Source organism: Echinops telfairi, unplaced genomic scaffold (assembly GCF_000313985.2).
Source record: "Echinops telfairi isolate 266 unplaced genomic scaffold, ASM31398v2 ScPeMD7_4;HRSCAF=17, whole genome shotgun sequence".
In the NCBI taxonomy this organism is placed as follows: domain Eukaryota; kingdom Metazoa; phylum Chordata; class Mammalia; order Afrosoricida; family Tenrecidae; genus Echinops; species Echinops telfairi.
Window position 1 is genome coordinate 19413528 of NW_022103900.1, and position 15465 is coordinate 19428992.

General features: G+C 44.0%; 1 protein-coding gene across 1 annotated transcript in view; it reads right to left on the reverse strand.

Moving 5' to 3' along the window:
- The window catches only part of GPD2 (glycerol-3-phosphate dehydrogenase 2), a 212070-nt gene extending 196696 nt beyond the window's left edge, over positions 1 to 15374 (reverse strand). Inside the window, exon 1 of the mRNA XM_004703929.2 lies at positions 15293 to 15374. The gene's annotated coding sequence lies outside the window, so the exon portion shown is untranslated. The remainder of the gene's footprint in view (positions 1 to 15292) is intronic.
- Positions 15375 to 15465: the final 91 nt, after the last annotated feature.

A 15465-nucleotide genomic window follows, 5' to 3' on the forward strand; every position in this document is an offset into this window, starting at 1 on the left:
ACAGAGATCCTTTAAGACAGGGCACAGACAGGTCTCTGAGACTGTCACTCTTCACGGGAGTAGAAAGCCTCATTTCTCCCAGGAACCTGCAGGTGGCTTCCAGAAAAGGAGGGTGGCAACAATTGTGCAACTCAAAGAATGCAGTCAGTGCCACTAAGATGGGCACATGAGAACTGTTGCACTGGAGCATGTGGTACTGTGTGTGTTCTCAACAACAACAAGATAAACACACTTTAAAGAACAAAAATTGATGGTCACAAGTATCTACTGGGAAATCTGCACTGTGCAGTGTGGTAGTGAAATAATCTCAAGCCAACTTGATAAGCAGAGGGAAGGGGTGGAGTCTAGCCTGTCAATCGGTCACAGTCCTTGTGGGTGTGGCCTTTTGATAAGAAGAGTCCTGGGAGCCTCCCCTCTCTGCTTCAACTTCCTGCTGGTGAGTCATGCTCAGACCAGCATGGGCCCTGTGATGCTTCCACCACCATTGTATCCACAAGACTCTGCACCCACCAGCCTGTGATCTCCCTGCATTCTATGCCATTGCATGTGGGATTTATGACTAGTATCAGACTCAGGGGCTAGTATCAGACTTATGAACTTGTTCTGGACTTACCTGTGATGTTTGCTTGATATTTAATTACCTCTTGATATAAAGCTTTCTCTTACACATATGAGTGTCCTTGAATTAGTTTCTCTCGTCAACCCAGTTTAACACACCCAGCAATCCTATTATGTTTCCCCATAATGTTTCAAAATGACCATTTCAAATTGTTCCATTCAAAGCTGGTTCACCCATTAACCTACCACACAACATTATATTTCTTTGGGTACAGAGATGCAACCCATGGCCTGCCTGCCTCCGCTCTCAATGTCTCTGCTGTCTATTCATTTAGTAAGAATAAAGTCTCTCTGTACCCAGCAAAGATAAATCCTGCCATGGGTGCCCTTGATTGAGGATCCTTTCATGGTTTAAGGGGAATTTTATCAGTTTCCCCATTCTACTTATCAGCTTACAAATATGTAGTTACTCTTTGTTTTTAAACAATCCATTCCGCCCGCCCTATAATTAAATCTCCCCTTCTAAGCACTATCCCATTTCTCTGCTTCCCTCCACAACAAACCTTCATGAAAGAGTTGACTGTAAGTACTTTTGCTACTTCTATAATCCAATCCAATCAGCTTTTGTCCCAAGGTGCTCTGGTGGGGTAGTGGGTTACTCATTTGGCTGCTAAACTCAAGACCAGCAGTTTGAACTCACGAGCTTCTCCGAGGGGGAAGAGACTTTCTATACTGGTAGAGATTTACCTTCCTGGAAACCCAAAAGAACAGTTCTACTCTGTCCTACAGGGTCACAGTGAGTCATAATCCACACCACGGCAGTGTGTGAGAGAAGCTTTTCTTTGCCCTAGCCTCCCCACTGGAACCATATTTTATATTGCCATAACCATAATGATTTTATTTGACCAAATGCAACACTAATTATCTTACTATACTTCTTAGCAACATTTGACAGTGTATAACTCTCTCTTACTTTGAATTTGTAACTTCAAGGATACTGAAATCATCTGGTAACTATTCTCATCCCACTGGCATCTTCTCCTCATCTAAGCAAAAGACTGCGTCAATGCCCCTGCACTATCTACTGCATTCTTCTTAAGTTACCTCATGCAGCTGTAAGTACCACCAACAGGTCCTCAACTCCTGGCTCTTTAACAAGACTTCTCCCAGATGCTCCATGTTCCATGTATCCAATGGATGAAGAATACTAAAAGTACCATGGACTGTCAAAAGAACACTCTTTAGAACAGTGGTTTTGAACCTTCCTAATGCTGTGACCCTTTAATACAGTTCCTCATGTTGTGGTGCCCCCCAACCATAAAATTATTTTCGTTACTTCATAACTGTAAATTTGCCACTGTTATGAATCACAATGTAAATATCTGATGTGCAGGATGTATTTTCATTGTTACAAATTGAACTTAATTAAAGCATAGTGATTAATCACAAAACACTATGTAGTTATATATTGTGAAATATTTATGTGTTTTCCGATGGTCTTAGGCAACCCCTGTGACAGGGTCATTTGACCCCCAAAGGGGTCGCAACCCACAGGTTGAGAACCGCTGCTTTAGAAGAAAGGATGGTGAGATGTCATCTCCCATACCTTGGACATGTTATCAGGAAAGGCCAGTAGAAGGATATCATGATAGGTAAATAGAGGGGCAGCGACAAAGAAGAGGACCCGCAACAAGATGGGTTGAGAGAGTGGCTGCAGCAATGAGCCCAAACGTAAGAAGCACTGCGAGGATGGCGGGCCCAGCAGTGCGTCATGCTGTTCACACCGTCTCTCTGAGTCAGGAACCACTGGATGGCGCCGACCAACAGCAGCCTATTGAGAGACAGACGGGGCTTTCCACTTCCGTAGAGCGCCGCAGTCTTGGAAACCCTCAGGGCAGTTCTATTCTGCCCTGCAGGCTCGCTAGGAGTTGGAATAGACTCACTGGCAGTGAGTTGGGTTGAGGTTTTTTTAAATCATTTTATTGAGGGCACTTACAACTCTTGTTACAAACCATATATCAATTATTTCTGACATATTTGTACAAATATTGCCATTGTTCTTCTCTATACCTTTACTTTCCATTGAGCCCTTGGGATCAGCTTGTTTTTGTTTTTCAGTTGTCTGTTATCTCCGTGCAAATTCTAATGAGCACTGCAAACTTTATAAAGCCAGAGCAGAATACTTTATACTTTCTTTCAAACATAAGACTAGCAAATTTCAACTTCTCCATTCCATAGCTCCTTTGTCAAGGAAAATGTCCATTTTTGCTTGGCTTCTTCTGCCCTCTCTCACCAAAACTAAACTATCAACAATTCCAGTCAACAAACTCTATGTGAAAAGAAAAAAACTCAATTCCTGCATTCACCCACCTCTTTCTACCATCATCACAATGCTTGTACATATAAACATAATTTCTCAGGTAAGCCCCCCAAAAAAGACTTCTACCTGGACTTCTCCATCCAATTTCCCCTCCTCTGGAATTCTACTTTCAGCAGTCAAGAGTAATATGGTTGGGAGGAGGGCAGATAGATTCTTATATATTTCAATGGTGTGCCATTCTCCAAAGCTTAACTCTAAGCAAAATCCTCTTACTTCTTAGTATTCAATTCCTCTCACCAGAAAGGAATTAAAATTAATTTAAACATTCATTTTATTTTAAATGATATTAATTTAAAATTAGTTTTAATTAAAACTTTAAATTAATTTCCATTTTTCTTCTTGAAAGGCTAATAGAAAAAGAGGTTGAGAAATACTTTCACGGGGACCTCACATCATTGTACTCATGGGCACAATACTCTCCATCAATTGTATCATCCTGAAATGAAATCTAAACCTCCTTCCTGCTTATAAAATCTTCAGGATCTATCCCTTGCCTGCCTTTTAAAGCTTCTCCTTCCTGAACACGCGGTAAGTTGAGTAATCAATGAGATGCACTAACATCGCGGCGACAATGGACTCAAACATCACAGCAGTTGTGAGGAGGGTGCAAGACCAGACAATGGCACATCTGTTGTGCATGGTGGGAAGGACTGACTGCTCCTAATGCCACCAATTCCTCAACTGGGGAGCTGTGATGTAGCAGTGGGAAAAGCAAGCACCACTGACATTTTCTGCCTCTGGGTTTCTTATCAGAAACCAAACCAATCTCGCTGCCATGTAGTGGATACCAACTTTTCGCAACCCTGTAGGACAGGGTAGAACTGCCCCTGTGGGTTCCTGAGACTACAATTCTCTGCAGACTAGAAAGCCACGTCTCTTTTCTGAGGAGCAGCTGGTGGCTTCAAAGCCCAACGTGTCACCCACTGCACCACCAGGGCTCCTAAGGTCCACACACACACACGCACATATAATACATACTGGTACCGAGGCAGAAACTTGTATAAATGTGGAAAGGTCATCGGTGACGACACGTTGCTGTGGATAGAAGTTATTGCGTGGGGTGCATCCTAGAAGAGCAATTTTGTAAAACTTTTCTCTCTGGACATCTTTTAAGTGAGAGAAAGTGTGTAATGTATGTACTGCCTGTCCACAGTGTGCACTAGCACAGTCAGCGGTCTGGAGAGCATGTAACTGCTAGCTATAAGGTGGGTGTTTCACCCACCAGCTGCTCCCCGGGGCAAAGTGGAGGCTATCTGTGTACCCGCAAAGGTTTACAGCTTCGGGAGCCACGCATAGGGTCACTGAGTCCGACCCCACCATGGCAGTGGGCTGGGCGGGGTGGGGTGTAAGGGAGAAAGTGCAGTGTTTGGGATTAGATAATATTCAAGTGGGCCTATTTCCCATGGCTTCATACCACCTAATCTGTCAGCGAGTCCGCTGGAACATATAACACTTCACAAAATCCATCACATCTAAGAAAAAAAATTTAAAGACCCAATGATTCAGCAGACACACTATTCGGGGGGAAAAAATTAAAAAACTAACCACATCTTACAAATGAAAAATAAGTCAGTAATGAAAAGGTGAAGGGTCAGCTGCCGATGGGAAGGCCAAAAGGCCTGGTAACGTGCTGTGGTAGAGCTGCCAGCCTAGGAAACTGCGCGGGGCAGTTCCAGTCTGCCCCCTTAGACTGCTGGGTCCGAATCTGCACAACAGTCCACGACAACAGTCCTTCAAACAACACACGTTACCTGCACATATGACTCAGTCACAGATCTGAAAGTGAGGTGATCACCCTGGATTATGCACATGAGCCCTAAGTGTAATCACATGTACACTTATGAGAGGGAACCAGAGGAAGATTATCAACACACACAAAAAGAGAAGGACATATGGCCACAGAGGTAGAGGCTGCTATGATGAGGTCCTGAGTCAAAGAAAGCTAGCAGCCTCCAGGAATTAGAACATTCTCCCCTGGAGCTTGCAGAGGGAGAAACGCCCTGCTAGCACCTTGATTCCAGCCCATCGCCACCGTCAGTCACCGTCTATTCCAACTCCTGGCAACCCCTCAGCGTCAGAGTAGAACTGTGCTTACAGGGTTCCCAGTGGTCGATTTTCCTACAGTAGGCTACCAGGCCTTTCTTTCAATGCACAGGTTGGTGAATTCGAACGCCCAATCTGATTATTAGCAAGCAAGCAAACTCCGGGGATCCTGGTCTCAGACTTCCACCCTCCAGGACTGTGAGAGAAGCATTTCTGTTGGTTTCAGGTACCAAGTTTGTAGTAGTTTGCTATAGTAGGCTCTCAGACACTAATATAGAGACCTCTTACGAAGCTTCAAGCTTATTAACCTTCTTCTGCTCCTCAAACTCACAGGCCATAGAATTCAAACTCTAACACCAGCTGTCCCCTCTGCCTGGACCGCCCTGCTCATCACTACTTGGCCAGCTCCTCCGGGTCATTCACACCACACTCAAATGTCAACTCCTCTGAGAATCATATGAGAAGCACACAGCTCTCCTAATCTCACCTTTCTCTTTCTTGTCATTATCTTTCTCTCCACTAGAATGTAAACTCTGCAGGAGGCTGTACCTGGTTTTGCCCAATGATAACTTCAACATGTAGAAAAATGCCTGGTAATTAATATTAGGTCATCATTCAACTTAATGAATGAAGGGCTAATGTAGGTGATGAATGCAAAGACCATGGTACTGTCCTTGAATGAGTAGGTGAAATTAAGTTGAGGCAGGCACAGAAGGAGAGGAGATGATGAATCCTATCCAGTCTGTGGGACCGCCAGATAATGTCCCATAAGCAATCTAAGTGCAGTCAGGAGGTCTGGTTTAGTGTGTTGCATTGGGATCACGGAAATCACCTGCTGTGAGAAGGTGAACCAAGGGCAGACCCTGGGGATGTTAGTATGAAGGGAAAGTACCTGAAAAGCGCCAACTTAGAAGAAATTCAAAAGAGGAACAGGATGTTCCCACAGCCTTGTGAAACTCAAGTTTCACGAAACAGGGAATGAGCAGAATCGCATAAATTCCCATTTAAAAGTTTCCACTGACTTGCACACAGGAGGACACCCTAATCCTAACAAGAACAGAATCACCTGAGGTCGAAGTCAGATTTCCAACCGTTGTAAAGTAAATGGAAGACGGACAAAGTCGGGAAGCTACATGTGAAGTGTACTTTCAGAAGCACAACTTAAAGAAAATGAGAAAGTGAATATTTAGGTAGTAGGGAGTACAGGGAGCAGGACTAGTTAGCTTTTGGGTCTTTGTTTTTGTGGAGGTGAAATCTAGAACATTCTTGTATATATTCAAAAAGGAAGTTAAACATGGAGAAATTTGATAAAGTATCCTTGAGCAGTGCAATCAGTAAAGTGCTCAACTAGTACCCAACAGATCGGCTGTTCAAACCCACCCAGAGGCACTTCAGAAGACAGGCTCAGCAACCAGCGTCCACAAGGAAAAACCAATGGCGCCATTCGTTTCTATTCCACATGTCTCGGGTCACCATGAGCTGGAGTCAACTGAGTGGCAACTAACATCAAGAAGGTGTCTGAAGTGGTGGGGGAGCAGAATACTAGGGAAAGGATCTATCGCTAGATTAAAAGTTAATAATAAAGCTGATGGATTCAGAAACAGAGATGATGTGGAGAATAGGGCAAAACAGAGAGACATGACATCAATATAACAGAATCCAAAGAGACTGTGAAAGACACTGCTAATTCTGGACCAAAACTGCATTTCCTATTCTTCCTAGGCTCCCAGCAATTTCGTATTTGCCAACCTCCATTGTGGATCAATGCTGTCTGGGCTACAGATGCTCAGGCTCCTGTGAAAGGACGCATTCCTTTTAAGATTAAGCTTGCCGTAAGTGGATAAGTATCTTCTCGTGAGCCTTCTATTAGCTGAATGCAATTAATGATGCCCTAAACAATGGCAAGGCCACAAAATGGAAGGATTCAGGGAGCCTCAGTGAAGTGGAGGAAAGCCACTCACCAAGCAAGATTATAGCCTGAGCCAAAAATCAGTTTCAGTTGTGTTTGGGCAGTCATCCATTGGTCAGGTCTTCCCTTGACTTTAGACCCCTGGTAGTGCAGTGGCTAAGCAGTTTCCTTCCATGGTACATGGAGTACATAGGGTCCCGCTGAATCACTCTAAACCAGCAACTAATAACAACGACGATGACAATTAGGTCCTAATAAAGAATGCACAGGTGAGGGAAAAAAGAAGAGGCTGAAGATGTTCCGTAAACTATGGGGGAAACGGGAAAGGTGGCTTGTAGAACAGACAAAAGCACTGCCATAGGACTGACACTGGACAGCATCTATTGGGATGTACTTCCAATGGGTCTGTGTTGTTTGCTCAGTATCATTCAACAGCCCCTGTGGTGGGAGGAGGGGAGATTCTCTTTGTTGTGAAGTCCATTCCTAGTCTGGTGACTGTGGACCACAGATTGGACCGGCCCAGCGGGGTTTCCAGGGCTGTACTCCTTATGGAAGAAGACTACCATTCTGCCATATCTTATTCCGACGCAGAAGCTGAAGGGTTCAACCCACTGAGCTTTAGGGTCGCAGACATATACTTAACGACTGCGCCACCAGGGCTCCATGAAGAAGTGGAAAAGACACACAATGACAGGTTGGCACAAGGATTTTAACAATTGCATGGGATCCTAAAAGGCAAACCAAAAGGAATATTGCTTTAGGCAGACATAACATGCTGTGCATTCAACTGTTTGCACGATTTCAACATCCGCAGTAAAATATTCGGAAGTGTAAGTGTTCAGAGAAACAATGTAGCAGGGGAGGCAGTGAAATCTAAAGTAGCCCCAAACAGGAAATACACGACAGAATTGGACCGGGGTTTTCTTTTGATCCTAGGATTGCTTTGCAAAGCTCTCCAGGAGGTTTCCGTCTCACCAGAAAATGGCTTGGTGACTTTAGGTGAGACACGTAACTCCTCCAGGGCTGCTTCCTTCTATTGCAGGCTTCACTGCAGAGGTATGAAACAATGCAAAAGTGCTTAGCGCAGTGCCTGGGCACTGATCACTGTGCAAAACAGGTGTACCACGTTTTATTGAGCTTCACACTTACTGCCTTTCTTCACAAATGGAAGGTTCACAGCAACCCTGTGTTGAGCAAGTCTACCAGCACCCTTTTCCCAACAGTATATCCCTACTTTATGTCTCCGTATCATGTTTGGGGAATTCTCACAATATTTTAAACTTTTTCATAATGCGATTATACACCTAACAGCCTTCAAACGGAGAAAAGTCAAAAAAAAGACCACTGTCATTGAATTGACACTGAGCAGATGACAGGATGGTGTAAACATAACTTTTAGATGCACTACGAAATCAAATCAACATATGTGGCTTGCTTGATTGGAATATTTGCTTTATTGGGTGGTCTGGAACGAAACCCAGAATATCTTTGAGGTAGACCAGTAAATGAAAGTGATCATTATAATTTACTATTATAAATAAAAAGAGAGGGTTGAGTGAGAGCTCAAAAACTTTCTCCACTTCAAAGTTCTGTGAATCTGTGCATCTTAGACATGTATACAAGTTATTGAACGGTGAGCTGGGGCAGGCACCTTGTCCAATCCAACTCAGAGCAACCCTTTAAGACAGCGCAGGACTACTCCAGAGGGTTTCCAAGGCTCCAACGTTTTCGGAAGTTGACTGCTTCATCTTTCTCCCAAGGAGTGGGTGGTGGGTTCAAGTTGTCAAGCTTTCAGTTATCAGTCATTGATACCGACAAGCAAAAAGAGGGAAAACATGAAAGCCTGGTTGTTTGATAATCCCTACCCCAATACGCCTGGAGGATGCAGAAGGAGTGCAGTGACCTCCCAATGTGAATGCTACATCTGGAGAGGATGGAGAAAGGGGATTCCAAAATGAGAAAATAGTGGAAAAGTGAGGCCCAGAAGTAAACATAACCCATTAGCCAAGACCAAACTCCCTGTAAGCCCTTGAAGCTTTTTATGGGCTTTCAATACATGCTGGTCAATGATTTCATTTTTCAGGGACTGACCACTGCTACAGCTACGTGGCTAACATGATTTCAGAGATGCTGGGAAGAAAGCCTCCTCTGTCCTCCAAAAACCAAAACCACATTCACTGCCATGGAGTCCATGCCAAGTCCTAGTGCCCCCGGGACTCTGTACAACAGGGTTCCGAGACTAACCCTTTTTACTGCAGTTAGCAGTAACCACTACACCTCCAGGGCTCCTTCTCCCACCCTAGACTACAGACCCTACACTGAGGTTCCGTTCCCTGAGAATCCTGTGCCCTTTGATAAGGGTGATAATATTATCACGTATCTCAATAAGAATTGATTTTTCTATATTCTTTAAGCGATTGAATTGGGTGGGCAGAACGTGAAGCGCTCTGGGAGTCCCAACAAGGGGGGTGGCATCTCAGTGAGGATCCCGTGATGATTCATGTGTCGATTTCTCCACTGCCTTTCAAAGGGGATTGCTTTCATAACGTGGATTCACATGCAGTCGTTTCCTCTCTCCCTACCCCCAGCCCCAAAAATCCTGGGGTTATCAATTCTGACAAATAGGTCAAGAAGGGAAGGACTGGGGGTAAAAATAACCTTAAATATCTAATGACAGTATCTGCAGTGGATCTGCCTGTGTTCTGATCGGCTGTACAGTCACGCCTAGCCCATTTGTATCCCATATTTATCGAGTAGGTAAGAATTGAATGGATTAGGTGGTGATCATGCACACAATTATTGTTTATTAGGTGCTGCCTTGTGCAAAAGGACCCAAGTTAGGCATGTGAGGTCCACAAAATTGTCTCACTTCCAGCCCCTGCCCTGCATGATCTGATACATGAAAGAAACTGATTCATGTATTCTACTAATTATAAAACAAAAGTCCAAACTCACTGTCCCTGAGTGGACCCTAAAGAACAGGATAGAACTGCCCCTGTGGGTTTCCGAGACTGTAACTCTTCCCCGGAGTAGAAAGTCTCATCGTTCTCCCATGGAGCTGCCTGGTGGTTTCGAACTGTTGATCTGGCAGTTAGTGGGACAATGAGTGACCACTATACCACCAAGGCTCCCAGTAAGTACTACACAAAGGTTCATGAGTGGCATGAAAAGAAAAGTAAGGAGCGTAGGACGTGGACAAACCAATTCTGACTAAAGTCGTGTGGGAAAGCATCATGAAGTTAGTGGCTAATGGTCAGGGCCTTCAAGGACTGGGTTGATTTCGGAGAAAGGTGACATAGAGGAAACACATTAGCGTAAGGGCAGCAGCAGGAATAAGATTCACAACCACTGCCAGGTGTCCTGGAGTTGACACTGACTCTGGGTGACCCTGGGGACGTCAGAGAACTATTCCTCATAGGATTTTGAAGACTGATTTTTCAAAAATAGATCACCAGGCATTTCTTCTGAGGCACCTCTGGGTAGACTCAACTCTCTGAGATCTGGGTTATCCAGTGAGCCTGCTAGCTGTTGTACTAGCCACGAACTCCAGGAGTAAGACACCCAAAGCAAGCCAACAGCCGCCGAGTCCACTGGGAGTCATAGACCTCCTACAGGATAGATGCAGGGAACCTTCCCTGTGGGCTGCCTCACAAGGAAGATGAGGGGAGAACCCTAATACTGGAGCAAGACTAGGGAGGTCGGTGAATTCAAAGACAAGGATTAAAACGTGAGCCAATAGAGCAGAGTGACGCACGGAAGGGTGGAGAAGTGACATGCAGGATCAAAGCCGTTTTGGCATCACTATAATGAAACACAACAAAAAAACTGTTTATTCCATTTGAATAAAAGGAAAAGCCCTTTTAAGAACCTGGGGCTCTGGGTTATATTATTTTCATTATTTTTGGAATTGAGTTTAAAGAGTACTCTATGTTATTGAAATCATAATAACAGTCTAAAACCCTCACCAAATTTTTCCTTAAATTTTACCTTGAGTAGAAACTTTTGTTTCTCATAGGAATATAGCCATCTCAAGTTCCTACCCGGGGAATTAAAAATAAATGAGAAAGCTTTCTAAGCACTAATCATCCCAGTCTTCAAACCACACTTCCAACAACAACAACAAAAACCTTAAACACCAAACTCGGTGCCATCGAGTCAAGGCGGACTCTGGTGACCCTTTGAAACAAGGATGAACTGCCCCTGTGAGTTTGCGAGACTAACTGGACAAGCCTGACCTTTCTCTTGCCAGGGGGCTGCTGGTTGCAAACAGGAGGCCTGGCAGTTAGCAGCCCATCTTGTAACCCCTAAACCACCAGGGCTCCCTCAACCACACTTAGGCCATCTCACATGACAATATTAACTTTCAGATTCTTTATTTTATGAAATTCACATAGTACAGTTTATAGGGTCCTCCCCCTCATAGTACCATCTTGTATAAAAGGACAGCTGTAGAGAATCAAATTGAGATTCCACAGACATACCACTATTTGAAGACTAGGAAGCATCAGAAAATCTAACTTAAATATGGTTCAAGAATAACCTACCTTCTAACAGTACGTCAGTGTCAAAGAAACAAATAAAGCACATTGGTAAGAATTTCTATTTATTTTGAAAATTTAAAATGCCACTTAAATAATGTTTTAAAGTTTTGCTAATGTGTATCTCATAATAAATTCTTAGGTGGGAATGAAAAAGATTCCATTACTAGTTTTTTTTCCCCACACTAACTAGTTTTAGTGAATCAATAGAACCCAACGCTGGACTAATTAAAATCTGAAATTAAGTTTAACCTACTGCATAAATCAAAACTCTGGTTTTGAAAGAACCGACATAAAATTCTCAACTGGAAAATGGAGAGCATGAGTACAGATATGATATAGAAAGAAGTATTCTACCCAAAGAACCAGTAAGAGCCTCTAACAAAATATGAAAACCCTAGAAAATAAGCAATCAGAACCTTGGTCTCTCCCCAGGCCAGACCAGAAAATGAGAACTGTGGGCAAACTCTGACCACAGTTATTATCTAAACATCCTCAGGCCTTCAAAATCAACTCTTAATTTCTTTCTTAAAAAAACACATAGTGTTTTTTTCATAGTGTATTAGGTAAAAGGTTATACAGCGAAATAGGTTCTGCCTTAACAGTTTTTATACAAATTGTTCCCTGTCACTGGTTCAGTTTTTACAATGTGTCGACATTATTTCTCCATTGTTTGTTTTGTTTCCACAGATCTGGCTTCCCTTTCCTTCTCATCCAATTGATTGGCTAAAGAAAACATCACTCAGATGTGATACTGTTTATATACAAACTAATCTATTATTTGGCTAAAAGGTGACTATTTTAAATCCAAATGCAAAGGGTATTTTAAAGCAATAGACCTAAAAATACCTTAGGGCAGGAGAGTATCTGGTCTCTATGTGACCTTCTGTAGGAATGTGGATTTTGTTCTACATTTTTCTCCCATTCTATGGGATCTTCTACTGTGTTCAGCCAGGTACCATCTAGTTCTTCTGGTCTCAGATTAGAAAAGGCAATGGCTCTTGGGAGTTATTAGACCCATAGATTGGCTTCTGCTTTGCGCCTTTCATTACCTTTATTCTCTTTTGCTTCACATGAGTAAACACCAATAGCTGTATTTTAGTACTCTTTCTGAAATGTTTCTGCACATAGTACAACCCCATGAGTCTGGGAGCTGACAAGGAAAAAGAACCAGGTTTTAGAAAACCTAAGAGGGAAAAAACCACATTAAAAAGTAAAGAGAAGTCAGATAATGGTCCTAGAAATGGCTTTCCTTCTCTGACAACCATCCAGCCACTGAACTCTCCCCCTCTCCCACATGAGTGCACCCACACACACACACACACACTTAAAAAGAGACCCAAAAAAGTCTGGAAAACTCATGCACATGCTGAATTATATAGCCCTGGTGGCATACTGAGTTACACATTGAGCTGCTAACCACAAGGTCAGCAGTTTGAAACCACCAGCCGTTTCAAGGAAGAACCATAAGGCTATCTGCCCCAGTAAAGACTTACAACCTCAGAAATGCCTTGTTCTTCTTCTGACCTGTAGGGTGGGCATAAGTCAGACTGGGCTCAATAACAGTGGATGTGGTTTGGCATTCTTGGCTCCGATTTTCCTTTCTGAATATGTCTTGTGCTTATCATGCATGTCTCTATTTTACATGTTACATCATTTACCAATGAGAAAACTGAGGCTCAGGAAATTTAACTCTATTGCCTAAAACCATATATAGGGTAATAAGAAGGGCCATTCCCTCCTAGAACCAAAGCCTCCCCCCCCCCACCCCAATTTAGAGTGTGTCCCACAGTTTAGTCACTCACTCATTGAGAAAAGATACTCATTACAAGCTCAGGAGCCTTGGTGGCTTAAGGTTCTTTGTTGGGTGACTAACTGCAGGGTTGGCAGTTCAAAATCATTAGTCACTCCTCAGGGCAAAGACAAGACTTTCTACTCACATAAAGAGTTATAGTCTGGAAAACCCATCAGGCCAGTTCTACCCTGTCCTACAGAGTCACTAAGCATCGGCATCAACTTGATTGATGTCAGTGAGTTTGGCTTTTTACCTGCATCACAAGCTAGCCCCACCAGCTGCAAGCATTTAGTGATATGAAAGTGTGCTAGGCAGACCAAGCCTTCCTCTCACAGAACTTACAGCCTCGTGATGAAAGACGGAAAATGCCCAAGAGGATATGTTCAGAATTAATAGTTTGACATTATAATTTATACATGACAATAAAATACTTTTAAATATCTATAGTGAGATCAAATAGTTCGCAAAACTAACCTGTGGCAGTAGAACTGATTCTGACTCATGGCAACCCCACATGTATTAGAGTAGATCTGCGCTGCCTAAGATTTTTGATGGCTGGTTTCTCAGAGACACAGTGCCAGGCTTTTCTTCTGAAGCACCCCTGAGTGGGCTTGGCCCTCCAACTTTTCAGGGAGCAGCAGAGCAGGTTGATCGCTTGTAATATCTAAGAACTCCCCAAATCCCAATGGGATGGTAAAACTCACTGACAATTGGTATCACAGTGTCCATCTCATTGACTATAGGACCTTGCTACTGAAGCTTTTAATAAATAAGAAGAAATGAAATGGTCACAGAGTTTCCACACTGCTTAGAAGTTCTCTGTAAAACAGAGGGCCTGAGTGAGCTATCAGGACAGATGCAACAAGGTTCCGACATAAGAAAATACCATCTCTCGTCCACTATTCACTAATTGATTGCTGAACTCACGAATTGATTTGAAGAGCTGATGGGTAAAATGAGGGGAGCGTTGTCAAGTGACATGATGATCCTAAGAGAAATGAGGAAGAAGGGGGGTGGATGTCCCAACATCAGCATAACATGTTTTACCAGCGAGTACATGATATGATAGGCAATGGTATCCAACTGAGGATGGACAGCCAGCAAAAAGGCGGAGACTCAAAACTAGGGTTGTCAGCAGTACTTGGCCCCAACGTGGCAGCTGCCATTCCTCAACACACTCCAATACAAAACTTGACTGTTGCTTAAATTTGGAACATGAGTTATACCTATACTGTGTTGTTTTAAGCAATAAAGACAGTGTGACTTACCAACTTTGTTACCTCACTTATTTATATACTTAGCTAAATTAACCACTGGCAAAAAGCTTTTTTTATGACTTGATTTCATAATTGCTTCCTATTATATTTATAATGTGTTGCATAATTTGGGTTAGCCACCCAGGCTTTATGAGAATCAATGCTTGTAAATTACTTTGTACTGCCTCAGGAATGCTGTTCAGGGCGCGAAAGTTCCCCTGCCCCTGGTGGATGCCTGTCCAGAGACCAACTGCTAAGAGTAAGCACTCCATTCACCGGGCTCGCACCTTTCTGCCGAAGCACCCTTTACAAATCTACATTTGCATCGTGAAGTTACTACGCGGGCGTGGAAGCTGTTCGAAGTTCATCAGAGTACACCCTACACCTTCCAGTTCCTCCTAGGCTTGTCCCACTCACTCCAGAAGGTGAGGTTCTCAAAGCCTCCGGCCCCTTCTGAATCGTCGAATCCCAATTCTTAGCCGACCAGGGCCGGCCAGCCACAAGCGAAAAGTTTGCAGTCAAGTTCCCATTAGCTACAATCCTGCCACTTTACTGAGGAGGTGGGTGCCATCCTCCTCCCCCAGCCCATCCCAGGAGTCTAACCTGTCCAAAATCCTGCTAAAGTACAAGTTCATCCGCTGATGAAGAATTCTAATTCCCTCCCCACCCCACCCCCGAGTTTCCCGCCGCCGTCTCCCAGCACCAATACCAGAGTTCCCAAAGACTCGCGGGTGGGAAAGGGATCATACTCCCCTACAGTCTAGGGGCGCGGGGGTGGGGGGTGGGGGGGCAGGGATCCCAAGCAGCACACACCTGAGATTGATCCTCTCGCGCGAGAAAATCGGCAGCAGCACCCCGTTCCTCCAGCCAGGGCGGAGTGGCTGCTCCCCCCTGGAATCAGAGCCTGGGCCCAGGTACTGGCGCAGAGGCGCGCGCCAATGTCACTCCGGGGCGGGCGGAGCCACTGTAACCCGATGCGCCGCGCC